General features: G+C 42.4%; 1 long non-coding RNA gene across 1 annotated transcript; it reads left to right on the top strand.

Moving 5' to 3' along the window:
* The first annotated feature begins 5,847 nt into the window (after nt 1-5,847).
* On the top strand, nt 5,848-7,599 carry LOC130544192 (uncharacterized). The gene is made up of 2 exons (XR_008960265.1): nt 5,848-6,249; nt 6,378-7,599. It is a non-coding gene; the product is annotated as an uncharacterized LOC130544192 (long non-coding RNA).
* Nucleotides 7,600-14,196: the final 6,597 nt, after the last annotated feature.

Below are 14,196 nucleotides of genomic sequence, written 5' to 3'. Positions count from 1 at the left end.
GTGTCACTAAGGAACATGGTGCAGAACACTGTTCATGTGGAAAGGAGTAGATAAGGATCAATATGGTTAAACTAGGATGGAAATATCTTTGATTTCCATTTATATTCCAACCCTTGGAGGACCCTGGAGGGATAGCAGAGGAGCAGGGTTTCTGGCCCCTAATGAGCTGAGCATTTGTTGCCCTGGAAAAAGAATCACCCATCCGGAGGGGGTGCCCATGGTGGCTGAATGAATACCAGAAAGGACGGAGGGTTACCAAGTGGGCCCTGGCCCCAGCTGAATGTGATCTCAACCAAGGGTGGTAGTATTTTTCCTTTATGTTTAACTACCTGTTGCTTTTCCTCTCTGTTAGGAAGTGAGGCACGCTTAGCCCAGGCCTGCGCTGTGGGTGTGTCTGCGAGGGCAGCGCTGGCTCTCCACAGCTCTGCTGTTTTCCTGAGGCCCCTAAGAGCCGGTCAGTGCTGTGTGTGCTTCTTCAAGGTGGTGCTAAGAAATGTCTCCTTGATGCTCCAGAATGGCTCCTCTTTGGTGGGTCATGCTATTCCTGGGGATGACTACAGAATTTATAAAAGGAATCAACATGTTGGACCAGATTCCAATATGAGACAACACAATCAGCTATAATCCAGCCTAACCCTAACAGAATCTTACATCATCATTAACTTGGGAATTTGCTGTTTACATGTTTAGGCTTAATCATATTTTAACCCCATCGAATTGGCCACACACAGGAAGAGCTCTCAATCACTTCCCTGCAAGCACAGTTTGTAAGAAGAGCTCTGCTCAGTGCCAGCTTTGCCTTTCAGCCCTTGTGCCTTTATGGTGATTACTACATCTTTCCCAAGTTCTGACCTTAGCAGTGGGAGAGGTTCTGCCAAGATCCCACAGAGCTGCAGTCCCACAGGCATCTTGCTGAGATCCTGTAAAGTCATACCACTGGCATAGCTAGAGAACAGACCACACCCAGGAAAGAGCAGAGCCAGCGTGCTCCACTATGCCCATTATCCCTTCCCATCAAAGGAGACATGAAATCAAGAACCCTCAAAGAGGAGGGGAGGAGAGGGGAACAACAGCTTGAAGAGGAAATGCTCTGTTCATCCTTTAATGTCCCACATTGCATCATCTCTTGGAAGCCTTATCCACCCCTCCCTCACCCCCACCCACTGTTTGCTGTTACACAGTTTTATGATTTCCTGTGTCATTGAACTTAGTATTCCGTACGATGCTTACATGCCTTTCTCCTCCACTAGACTTTCAACTTCTTGAAGGCAGTGATTATGCTGCTTTATCCCATCAAGTAAAATTGGTTGATCTCCTACTATATACCAGGCATTTTTCCAGACACTGAAGAAGGCAGACAAGATCCTGTGCCAGCAGAACTTACTTCTGGCAAGACAGACAAACTTATAGACATTTTTCTAAATACTTTTATGTTCCCAGATTATATTTATATATATGTGTATATATATATATACACACACACACATATACACATATATGTGTGTATAGATATGTATGCATATATATATATTTTTTAAATAAGCAAAAGGATCTGTAACTTCAAGGTGTATGAACAATGACATGCCTTGGAAATGTGGATTAAGTGATCCCATTTTTTCCTGTAATACTCTGTGAAAGTATTATGGTCTTCACACCTATCTGCTGACTATTGAAGGACCCACCAAGGAGTGCGGTGGGGTTTAAGTCAACCCACAGAGATGGCGGTAGCTTCAGCCCATCACCCTGACCAGCAGGCATATCAGGGAGAGCACCACACACCCATGAGCAGCAGCATGAATGTAGACCCAGGTGGCATGGGAATGACAAAGGTCACAGCGAGGCCCCCAGAGGGCACTGTTCCATGTTGCTGGTTTCTAACATTCCAGAAGATTGATTCTGTACCCCAGCCTTCCCATGAAATTTGAGGTTCTGCTTGGACCTTGGGCCTTCCTTTTCATTAGGAGTGACTCTTCCTGCAATCCTACAGAATCCTTATGCCATTGTCTCATGTCATAGTGAATATCTGTGAGCCACCAGCCACCTCCCCTTCCAGAACCCTTGCCTTTTCTGTGACCCAGATGGGGCTGTTAATAACCATACAACACCCTTGTCACAGAATTGGCAGGGGTAGGGATGACACTGCCTCAAGAAGGGATTCTAAGAGTCTTTTTCAGGTGATTTTATGTACTCTGGAAGAGTGAGTGTGTTTTTTTTTCCCCTCAGTCATGATTTGTAGGGAGTTGTAAACAATACATTGAACTAGAAAATTTTATAGTGTAATCAAATGAAATTATTATTTTTTTGTTTTCCACTACCCTTTGAAATTTCATCTTATCTACATAAAAACTGCTATAGACTAAATTTCTAATCATGCTTAGATCTTAAAGTCACTTTAAGTAACAAATGCAGTTCCACTTTAGAAATTGCAATGTTGAGTCCAAGATGTTAATGAAAACTTTAAACTTGATTTAAAGTAAAATATTCTCCCATTTCTTGACTCAGGCCTGCTTCAGACTGGGAGGCTGTGAGGGAGAGGGTTGGGGAGGAATGCTGTGGTTGACTTTTTCCGGTATTTCTCTACCTTAAACTTCTAACTGTCCACTTCCCAAACTTGTTAACTAATTTCTGATCCTTCTGGGATCTTTTTGGGTGGGGAAGGAGGAACGTTAAAGAGTGAGGAAAATTCTTTCTTAAAATGTTCTTTTACTAAGCTGGCTTCATGCCATCTGGGTGTCAAATGTTTAAAACCATCCCTCCCTATTACAGGTACTTTCATGGGTTCTTTAGATGTTCCCATTACTGGAGACTTATTTCCTGCAGTTCTCCTGACCCATTTAGATAGATTTCTTGTGAGTCCTTCTGCAGCCCCCGAGAATACACCATTCACCCCCAGTTTCATGTTATTGAGGTTCTCACCATCCTTTTCGGTGGCCTTACTGGGCAGGACTCAGGCTGAGCCCACACTGGCTCTTCTCACACCTGGCCAATCTCTAGTATCAGAAACCCTCACACATCTCCTGTCTCAGCAAACTCTGGGCAGATCGACTGTTCCAGAGGCAGTCCTTCCATGTCGTAGTCATGGCAGCTTTCGCTTGTTCAGCTGTGACTCTGACATCAGCTGTCCCTGTCTTCCAGTTCTGAGGGTCCCCTAGATAAATCCTCAGTAGGCTTGGAGGGCAGGAGGTGGCTCACAAGAGGAGCTCCTGGCATGGCTCTCTATCCATTTCTTTGCCAATTCTGCTTGGGATGTTGTGGCTCTGGAATTTCACCTTTATTTTACCTTGGCAACTCACTGGAAACAATGTAAAACATTTTCCAGACAATATGGAGCCTAGAGATTCGGGGTCCCTGTGGAGAGAGCCTATCTGGGAAGGCAGAGGCCAAACGGCTCAGAGATAGAGGCAAAGACTTGACACTTTCTGGAGCCCTGAATTTAGAACTTGAAATTTAGAACTTGAAACTAGAATTACCTCCACAACTTCTCCTCTAATCATCCTTTTTAGCCTCTGGTTTGCATTTGGTTTTTGTTACTTGCGGCTGCAAAGAGTCCTTGCTAACGCCCCCAGTCACTTTTCTTGTAACCTATGAGGCAGGCAAACTAGACCCATCGATTACCCCTGAAGTTATCCCACGCTTTTCTCTTGTCACTACTTTGTTGTAGCCTTTTCTTCCCAGGGAATACTCCCTCCCTTCGCCCACCCTGCCCTCAATCGCTCTTGCAGAGAAAGACACAATCCCCACGTCCCTGCCTGCACCCCCGGGCATGCACATGCGCACACAGGGTGAACTGACTGCGGCCTGCGTCAAAGGAACAGGGGACGCTCGTTTCAGAAGCAGCCATGGCTGAGGTGCGGAAAGAGAGCTTTACCAGGCTGTGTTAGCACGAAAACTTAAAGCCACGGAGTCTTGTTTGGGACGAAAGCATTAACACATGAGGAACCAAATTGATTTTTATTAAAAATATGGCAAGAATCTAAACTTGGCTTCTAAGTGGAGAAAAAAAGGCGGGTATAAGGAAAAAGCCTCTGGAAGATAAGGGGAAGGATGTGGCAGGGACGCTAGTTTTCCGCGGACGTGTGTGCTCACCTTCTCTCGTGGTAAAGGAGACAGGGCCTGGCCCATGGCTACCGGGGGAGCAACTACACGTCCCAACCCCCTGCAGTTGCTTTGGTCTCAGGACTGACTTCTCACCCACCGAACGGAGCAGAAGTGGTACGCGAGCGCCGTGGGTGGTAGGCGCTCTCTTCCACTCTTTCCTGCAGGCTTTAACCACCGGAAGTGTGGTAGCCTTAGCCACGTGAACAATGCTGAGTAGGACAGTGGAGCAACAGCTCCGCGACAGCCAGGTCCCTGACGGATCATGTGGAGCAGAAGCAAAGGCTAGCCTGGAAATCCTACTTCAGGCTCTATGTCTAAAAGAAAGATTTTTAGTTGTTTGAGTCATCCTATCAGGGGATCTCTTTATACATTCACCTTGCCTTACTCTAGGTGTAATTCCAGACACATGACACGTGGCACCCCAGAGAGGATGACTGGTAAAGTGCTTACTATCTCTGAGATGAGCAGGGAAATTGGATGGGGGATGTGCGATACAAACTTTAAGGTGTTACCAACTGTCCGCCATGCTGCTGCTCTCCTTGGTTATCTGCAAATCCAGACACTAAGCAGCCTTATGTCAGGGATGTTTTGAGAAACTAAGAGTAGGAGTAATGTGGGGCAGACAGAGATGGAAAAAAATGGTTTGAGAAGATGAGACACAGAGGAGAGATTGAGAAATTGTAGGAAGGTGGGGCGCCTGGGTGGCACAGCGGTTAAGCGTCTGCCTTTGGCTCAGGGCGTGATCCCAGCGTTCTGGGATCGAGCCCCACATCAGGCTCTTCCGCTGTGAGCCTGCTTCTTCCTCTCCCACTCCCCCTGCTTGTGTTCCCTCTCTCGCTGGCTGTCTCTATCTCTGTCGAATAAATAAATAAAATCTTTAAAAAAAAAAAAAGAAAGAAAAGAAATTGTAGGAAGGTGACCAGAAGAAAGCAAAGCGCCTTGAAAACCTCTGAGGTACATTGAGGTACTCAAGCCAATTCTCTTCAGCAACTAAAAAATCACCCCAGGCAGTTGGAAGATGCCAGCAGGCACTTAGGTTATGTCCTGCTTTCTTGTTCACATCATCTGTCTTTCAAGGTCCAATTCAAATGTCATTTCCTCCACAAACTCATCTCCACCCTGGGGTCAACATGAGAGAGGATGCTTTGGGGGTATTCTGCAAAGTTCCATGGATGCGAGCCCTGGTCTCTAGGAGACCTTGTAAGGAGACCCAAGTAGAAAATATGACATTCAGCTTTGGATCATTGTAAGTTCCAAATATAATTTTATGAAAAGAGTATTTCACTAAGGACAGGTTGGTTACACAGCCATCGTGGTCTATCCTCAGAAGGCCACAAAGTGAGCTCGGGTTCGTTTTATTATTTCCTTTAAAGGGAAATATGAACTGTTCCTGTGCCCAGGGGCATGACAAGTGCCTCCTCTCTGAGGGGGGGTCAGTAGACTCTATTAACATCTGAAAGATGGCCCTCCATTCCGAGAGCCCCTCCCATAGATGTCAAATTATAAATATAAAGTTGCTTTTCTTTTTTTCCTTTCAGGAAAGAACTCCCGATTTCACCTTCCTTAGCAGTGGAATGAGTGGCTGAAAAACAGCAGTTGCTGATGAAATCCCAACTTCCAAATACATTCCACGGCTTATTTGTGGAGGGAAATGTTCTTTACCTTTTGAACTTTCAGATAGCTGGCAAAAGTACACGGGTAAGCTTTTTTCTTTTCTTTTTTTTTTCCTTTTTTTTCTTTTTAATTAAACAGGAAAAAATATCACACCCTGGCTTGGCTGGTTCCCAAAGGCAGGGGTTTCACAGCTATTCCTGAAGGATCACTTCGCAGATGTGGGGCTGGGGGACAGGAACGAGGACCCGGCACAGCAACTGTAAGGGCGACACCGTCCGTATCATCCTAGAAACCAGCCACAGCTAGAGTTTCTGGAAGGGGCTGCTGAGAAGAAGCGTAAATGATTCGTTTTTCTGTGTACCATAACCTTGCACCTTATTGCCTATAAATCACAGCCGTTTGAAAATTCACCACATCCTTTTTCTGTCCAGGCCTGTGACACGGCTTCCTTTCATCCAGCAGATAGATGCCTGTGGTTTCAGAGCCCTGGGATGTTCCAGTCCGTGTGGTTAGTTAATGACCTGGGTGTCTACTGAGGTTTGTGACCACGGATTGTTGCAAAGCTCTACCTGACTCCTTTCTTCTCCTAGAGAAGATGAGAACATTCTGACCGTATTAGTCATGCTGGGCCTTCTTCTGCTGCTTCTTTTTTTTTAAATACACAGGAAATATTCCTCTCCAAGAGCACATAATTTGGCCAATAACAGCTTCCTAGGCTCAGAGCAACTCCACCATCTATCATGAGTTCTCCAAGATAAAGTTTGTAGTAGCACTTTTAGCGGTAGAAATGTCACCAAACTGCATAAACTCAAGGCGTGCTTTGGCATTCAGTCACACTGCAAATATTGATGGAGCAGAGTTCATTGGGGTCAGTAAGATGAATTGGATGGTTTATCCTTCATCCTTAGAATTTACCATGATTCACACAAAGTCACACAGGCTTTATTTTGTTCATAGAGACGCGTTTCAATATTGAATTGTGGACAGCACCACTCCTTTGACATTAAAGCGTTGGCAATGAGAACATCAACAAGAGTTGGACGTGAGATCCACGTGGCTGCTGTTTGGGGCCGAAATGTACCCTCTTGGCACTGGAATATCCATTTGGAGAAGCCAGGCTCCCAGTGCTAATGAGTTTGTAAACCAGATCATGTCCAGTCCCCTAATTAATATTTTGTCATGTGGAAACTGACTACAGCCTATCAGACAGGAAATTCAACTCTGAGGCTGTCTGCATAATTTAAAAGTGCCAGTGACAAAACAGAGGGTAGACAGAAGAGTTGTCATTGTCTATGCAAAGTCAGTCTATTTGTCAGTCATCTGTGATGATCACTCTAATGTGTCAACTAGGCTATGCTTATAGTACCAAGATATTCGATCAAGTACTCATCAAGGTGTTGCTGTGAAGGTGTTCTGTAGATACGATTAACATCGACAAGCACTTGACTTTATATAAAGGAGATTCCTAGATAACCTGGGTGGATCTGGTCCAATTCTTTCAATGGCCTTAATAACAGAACTGAGATTTCCCTCTGGAAGAAAAAATTCTACCTGTGGACTGGCACATCAGTTCCTGCCTGAGAGTTCCTACCCTGCCCTTCCCGACAGCCTACCCTACAGATTTTGGATTTGCCCAGACAGCCTTACAATCACAAAAAACCAATTCCTGGAGCGCCTGGGTGGCTCAGTCATTAAGCGTCTGCCTTCGGTTCAGGGCATGATCCCAGCGTTCTGGGATCGAGCCCCACATCAGGCTCCTCTGCTGGGAGCCTGCTTCTTCCTCTCCCACTCCCCCTGCTTGTGTTCCCTCTCTCACTGGCTGTCTCTGTCTCTGTCAAATAAATAAATAAAATCTTTAAAAAAAAACAAAAAAACAAAAAAACCAAACCTTGCAATCTCTCTCTCTATATATATATGTCATGTGTGTGTGTATATACACACACGTATAATTAATATATATTCATATATAATTGATATTAACATATCAGTACATATAATTAATATTATTAATGTATATAATTAATATTATTAACATGTAGATATGTATTCATATATCTCCTTCTGGTTCTGTTATCTTGACTGATACTGATACATCATCTTATCACTAGCCTAAAGGTAACAAACAGCCAGCTTGATAATTTTTTTTTTAACTAAATCAAATGCCAGTGCCCAAAGATAGCACCGAGGTTAGCAGTGACCTTCAGGGTATGTCTATACCACAACTACATAAAATTTTCAATCTATTCTCAACACAGAAGTCAGAGGTATCCTAAACAACATGGGTTAGATCTTCTCCCTCCACTGTTTAAAACCCTGACTGATAGTCAGTGTCAAGGTGTTTATGTCAGCCTACAAACCCACAAGATCTGAGCCCTGATTCCTTGAACCATGTCACTTGTCTTTACCCTCTGGCTCCCATGCTCCAGGCACACTGGGTTTTTCTTTCCCTCACAGATGCCAGTCACACTTGTAATTCAGGGCTAAGACATTATTCCCTGGTTTGATTTTCCTCTCTTTATAGCACCTATAGCCACTTAAAATATTCTGTATTTACTTACTGCTATGTCCAAAATCTATCTCTTCCAGAATGTAAAGCCCCATAAGAGCAGGAAGTGTGTCTGTTTTGTTCGCTGCTATATGTATCTCCAGTGCACACATAAGTTAGACAATCTGTTAGTATCTGTTGAATGAATGAATGTGCTTAATAGTGATGAAGTCAGGCAGAGTGAGTTGGTGTTATTTGAATAAAACATCTAATTTACCAAATTTTAATTTTCTACCAGGCATTTTTTCCCCCATGTAGATACCATTTCAAAGAGAACTGATGTGATCAAACCTTGAAAGTCTCCTTTCTTCTGAACATTTCTGCAGTTGGTGGCCATATTGGTCACTTCCTCCATGTTGAGATCCTCTCCTCTCTTAACTTGATGATTCCGCAGTACTCATCGACCAAGATCCATCTCTAGAGTTACCTTTTCTGTGAATTCTTCCCTAACTGCCTTAACAGAAGTTATCTTGGCATCTCCTGAAATCCTCAAAGCACGGTCACCTCTGCTGCTCATGGGACATATGGCACTGGTTGTCCCCTTCTGCTTGCTACATCTCCATGTGCCAATGAATTTCGGGGGGTCAGAACTGTACATTACACTTCCCTGACTCCCTGCATCCACCAGAATCATGCCCCACAATGGCAGATTTTCAGTTCCAATTTGTTGGAGAAGTGAATGGGTAGGTATCATTAGTCATTTGTCTGGTCAATGAAATAAAAGAAGAGGAAAAGAAAACGAAATGCTGAGAAACAGAGAGGAGAGCAAAGAGAAAGAAGTTCTCCACAATCTGACACACTCAGCCGCATCTTCAGAGTGTACTAGCTCATGGCCTCATGCACCAGGAGAGGGCACAGCAAGGAATGAGACCCAATGGCTTGTTTGGTAAGTAGGGTTTCCATTGGAAGAAGATCTCCTCCTTCTATCTCGGCAATATTATAAGTGAAATTGGAAAAAGGACACCAAATTTGCTTTTCTTTTTCTTTTTTTTTAATGTTTTTTTATTATATTATGTTAGTCACCATACAGTACATCCCCGGTTTCCGATGTAAGGCTCGATGATTCATTAGTTGCGTATAACACCCAGTGCACCATGCAATACGTGCCCTCCTCACTACCCATCACCAGTCTATCCCATTCCCCCACCCCCTCCCCTCTGAAGCCCTCAGTTTGTTTCTCAGAGTCCATAGTCTCTCATGTTATCCATACTTATTTCCACCTTCTTTTGAATATTTATCAGGGTATAGACTGTCTCTCCTATTAGAATAGAAGGCATAGGGGAGCGAAGACTTAGTCTTTATTCACCGCAAACCCCACACTGCCTAGAACAATATCTAACACAGGTAGATGCTTAGTAATTATTTGTTTAATGAATGAATGAAATAGTTCAATCAAAGTGGTTAGTAGTGTCCATTTCTATCCTGTCATGTTCATTTGTTTTCTCAAAAACAGTCAATATTCTCCTTCCATAAGTCTGGTGGGATAGTTGTTTTATTCTGTCACAACTCATTGATCTACCACCAAAATCAAACCCCGGGGATACTTCAATTTCAGAACCATGAGGCAGGACCGTATTGGCTCCTGTGTGTGTGAACGCAAATGCAGTATCCTGCATATTATCAGCCCTTGATTGAAGTGACCAAATGCTCTTGAAATTTGAAAAGGATTTTATTTTATTTTTTATTTTTAGAAAGCAGTTAACAAAAGAACTTTTAGCCAAGTTCTAGAGATGCATAGTGGTGATGGTTGTACTTAATGCCACTGAGCGGTACACTTAATGGGTAAACTGGAAAACTGTATGTTATGTACAGTTTACTGCAATTAAAAAGTAAATGATGAAAATATGAATTAAAAAACTAAGCCTACTCATATTATGACTCGCTAGAAGGTCAGTCGGTACAATTCTCTCATCAAGATAAGTGGGAAGCAGAGGATATTTGTCAATATTAGAACCCATATGTCTTTCCCCATTTAGACCCCAAATCTGAAATGTTGGAGAATGATTTGAATTTTGAAAAATAGCTTGATAAGTTGACAATTATAGTTTCCACATTGCAAACATCTAGTTTCCAAATACTCCTGAACAGAGAGTAGTGCTTCATATCACGTTCAATAAAATGAGTATAGACTAGACTTTGGGACAGCCCACGATTTTATACTGAATGCTGCCATCTGAGGGAATCTCAGCATTCTTCCACTGTTATTTATTTGTTCCTACATTTATTGCTTTTTCAAAGCTTAGAAATACAAGTGAAATTTAAAACAGCTTAATTAAACTTCGGATGTGTGATTCTGATAAGCCTGGCACAGAGCCATAACATTCCAAGATTCTCAAATAGCATAATCTAATTAATTTTTTTCTAGAACATAGAGGTCATAAACACAGCAAGCTGAAACACTTAGTGTCCTGCCAGCTGGCATCTTCTCGTTTCCAGTTTCCCTGCACTATAATTTTGCTCGCATTTGTGAGAAACTGTGGATTTCTGCACTTTAGTAGATTGTATTAAGTTACACGCTATTCAGTTGAGGTATTTTTTAATGAACTAATTACATGTTAGCTAATAATAGAACATTGCATCAACAGTCAACTGTCAAATATCACTTTTAAAGAAATTACTTCAGTTTTGCAGTAGGAATGTCTGGGGATAAGATTGACCTGTGAAAACAATATGATTAGCCAGCACTGGGTTATTGAATTATAAATGAATGCTTGTGTATTGGGTATCAGTATTATTAGCAATAACAATGACAACAATAAATCTATAAAACACTAATTTTGGTGTTTCTCACCAAAAGAATGTTTTCCAGTATTCCATGCTTAATTTTGTCAGCGTATAATAATTAAGAGATAGTGAGGCATATTGGGTAGGCCCATCACTAAAATCCAGTCCAAAGTCCTGGTTATGATGGTAGTAGAGGCTTCTATATGAATATAGAACCTTCTATAATGTTCAGCTAAAGTTAGCTCCTGAGTCTCCCACATCTCATGTTGTTTCTGATGGATAATCATTCCTCACTATTCATAGATCATCGATGGCTTTGTTGGTACTGACCATTTCCCCTTTAGGGCGTGCTGGGATTTAGGTGTGCTGGTTCTGGACCTCGTCTTCCTTGGATCTATTACCCATTTCCCTGTGTTCTGCTTGCTTGGCAGGGGACTGACCCCTCTGTGCAGGGTTTCCCAGGCTCCTGTGTCCACTGGCTCCCCCTTGGATTCAGTCCTTGTAAAAGAAACACAGGTAGGATATTGGAGAGTGCAGGAAGTGAGGAGAAGGCCAGGACACCCCTCTCTCTGCCCCTGGCTGCCTCTCTTCTGCCCAACGACTAGGCTCTCCCTATCCCCGCATCCAGCTCAGAGGTACCAGGTCGTCTTGCCTATCCTCATTTCTGGGTTGCGTCAGTGTCCCATTAGGCTTCTTAGCTATTCTATCACCAGTGTAACTAGCTCCCTGTATTAAAGTCCTACTGTTCTAAATATTCAGTGGTTTTTATTTCCTGGCAGACCGTTACTGAGATACCAGACAAAAATTCACAATCTCCTGAGGCTATATCCATTTTTCATTCATTTCAGAGGCTTATTTCTCAACATTTTTATTATATCTCTTTGATGCAGGAGTGCATAAAATATTTTTTCTTCCTCTTTTAAAGAACATTTTGGATTTGAGAGGAGAGAGAGAAGACTGGGGGAAAGGCAGCTATTTATAAAGTATTAGAACTCTTTACCTAACAGTCTGTATCCTGGAGTTCCACTTTGCCTACACAGCAGGGCACACATTTTTGGTGAGGTCACACACACCCAGGGATATGATGTCATCTTGCACATTGTGTTACAAACAGGTTTAATAATGCATTGTTGCATCTTAAACCCTGAGATGGAATGTTCTGCTCAAACAGCCAAACCCGGGATCCATCTGGTAGACATGTTAGTCAACGACCCCAAGAGCTCAGCACACTTCTCCCTGTTGAGATAGAACAGAAATGACTCTTGCAGATTTAAAGCTCAGTTTTATAACACAGCAATGATGTCATCACTGTAAGTGTTTTTTTCTTTGTGTCTCTTCTTTCTCTGCCTCTTTATTTCTCCCTCCCCTCTACTCTTACTCCTTTCTGTGCTTCTCAAAACTTTCCTGAAACCAAGTAGCTTAAAAGGGGTACATACACATGCTGGAAAATCATTGGCATTTCTCATGGGTGAAGCAATCTGGAACCTAACCTTTCCTACCATCTTCCACCTAAGGGCTTAAGGACTATGTAGAAAGACAATGTATCATATCACGATATTTTTGTCCATTGTGGAATACATACCACTTATACACACCCCAGAGGTTTCACTAAGAGACAACCACTTTTCCAACTCGAAACTACAGAATCATCTTTGACTCCTCTCTTCTCTTCCTATCTCTATCCAGTTACAATGTGCTCCTACTCTTTGCTTTTAGTGTTTCTGATTGCCATCTCAGCCTATCTCCAGGCAGTGTCCTAGCCACATTCACCATTTCCTCAATTCTTTGCTAAAGTTTGCACATCTCTTTTGTTGTTTGTATTGTTCTTCCTTGATGCCTCCGTTGCCAGGAAAAATCTTATTTATTGTTTGGAGTCCTCCGGAAATGTCACTTTCCCTGCAAACATCCCAGATCGTGCACAAAAATTGATCCTCGATTATACACACGTGCACGCGCGTGCACACGCACACACACGCACGCACACACACATTTTCAAGGATAAGGAGAACAAGAAAGAAGAAACAATTTTGGAAGCTAGAAAGCAGATGGATGAATAGTAAATGACATAGATACCAAAGGAAGTGAAGTACTTAGCCAGCAGTAGGGAAACTTAGCCAGCAGTAGGGAAAACCCAGATTTATACTACATAATCCCCAAAGGCTCACAATTTGGCCTCATCAGGTACCTTGAGAAATAGGAGTAAAGGGGAGTGGACAATTTTTTTTTAATTAGTTGAAAGTATTTTTAAAGAAATGGGCAGATTACCAGTTTCCTAGCTCACTATACCAGACTATTCCTCCCCAGTTTATTGTCTAGAAAACACAAAACACGGGATCTTAAGTAACAGCAGGCACAGTTGATGGCGCAGATTTCTTACTGAAAAGAGTAATCCTATGCATAGTGAAAGCAAACACCCACCACTCTCTGCATCTACCTGGCTCTCAGAACACTAGCTACTAGACAGGACATTGAAAAAAAATCTTCCATGGGAAATATCTCCTTGCTAAAAAGAAGGATAAAAAGAAACTGACAGTGGAGATTCTCCATTAAAACAGCCGAGCCAAATCACTCTACAGTGAACGTGACAGTTAACAACCCCTGTTCATGTACTCAGAACAGCAGATCAGCTAATGAGTGCCTTATCCTTAAATATAAAAATTAGTGGGACTTGGAAGAAAGCCTCCAATATGAAACATAGAAAGCAGGAAAGAACCCCCATGCTTCCTCCTTACCGCACAAAGCAACTTGAATGAGATGATGATAGGCAGAAAAGAAAAAACTTCAATATCAATACATCTTTATTAATTTTATCAAGAAGATAAAACATAAATGCAGCCATGTAATAAAAATCAGAGATTTTTTTTTTTAAAAAATGAAGAAGTTGTGAATAGAAGAGAAAATGTGAAAATAACAGGACCAATATAAGTGGTCCAACATCAAAGGAACAAGGGTTCCAGAAAAAGCAGTGAAATGAAGAGAGGGAAACATCTATAAAATTACTCAAGAAAAGTTCCCAAAATGGAAGGACGAGATCAACATAGCCTACAAAGTGCTCAGTAATCTAAACAGACACAGGTTCGTATGAAAGCAAATCACTGAAATACCAAAAAGAGAAGATCCTCAAAGTTTCCAAAGATAAACATTTGTAAAAAGGTCACACACAAAGGAGCAGAAATCAGAAAGACTTTGGACCTCTCAGCATCCCTGAATGGCAA

The sequence above is a fragment of the Ursus arctos genome, unplaced genomic scaffold (assembly GCF_023065955.2).
Source record: "Ursus arctos isolate Adak ecotype North America unplaced genomic scaffold, UrsArc2.0 scaffold_2, whole genome shotgun sequence".
Lineage (NCBI taxonomy): Eukaryota > Metazoa > Chordata > Mammalia > Carnivora > Ursidae > Ursus > Ursus arctos.
This window is presented reverse-complemented; position numbering and strand designations above follow the sequence as displayed.